Genomic DNA, 651 nt, shown 5'->3' with positions numbered 1-651 from the left:
GATGCAGAGACTAGAACAATAGGCTCAGGTATAGTCAAGATAATTAATCCACCCCAGGATAAGATAAGGTTCAGAGTCATTGATCATAGGGTCACTATGAACTGCAGTCAACTCAGTGGAAAAATAACAGCTTTATTTATTTATGTATTTAGATATGTATTTCTTTATTATTAAAAATTATTTTTTTTAAAAAAAATTATCCACTGTATCTTGATTATACTAGTTAACATGTCTGGAGCTGTATGTATTTGTTAAAACATGCCAATTGAGAGTCTATCAATTCCTTATATTTTGCCAATGGTGTCAATGCAGTTTGACCTTCGTTTCCATTGGTTCTTGGTCATAATCTACTTTCTGAAATGATTCTGTGCCAACCAATTATTTTTGGTAGATACTCTTGCTATATTGCTTCTATCTTATTTTGAAGGTTGTGTGTGTATGCTTTGTCTAAAACTCTGATGATCGACTTCCATAAAAGATTACAGTCAAAAAACTCCATGGACCTGAAAGGAGAAGGGGTCATGGAAAATTCTGACACAGAACTTAAAAGAGAAGTGACTGAATATTTCCAATGGATGAAAGACAAACTTGATGAATTAAAAGATGTTACAAGCAAAGACCAGGAGGAGTTAAAAGAAACAATGCAAAACA

Source organism: Elephantulus edwardii, unplaced genomic scaffold (genome assembly GCF_000299155.1).
Source record: "Elephantulus edwardii isolate Elephantulus edwardi_28Jun2011 unplaced genomic scaffold, EleEdw1.0 scaffold00729, whole genome shotgun sequence".
Taxonomy (NCBI): domain Eukaryota; kingdom Metazoa; phylum Chordata; class Mammalia; order Macroscelidea; family Macroscelididae; genus Elephantulus; species Elephantulus edwardii.
This window is presented reverse-complemented; position numbering follows the sequence as displayed.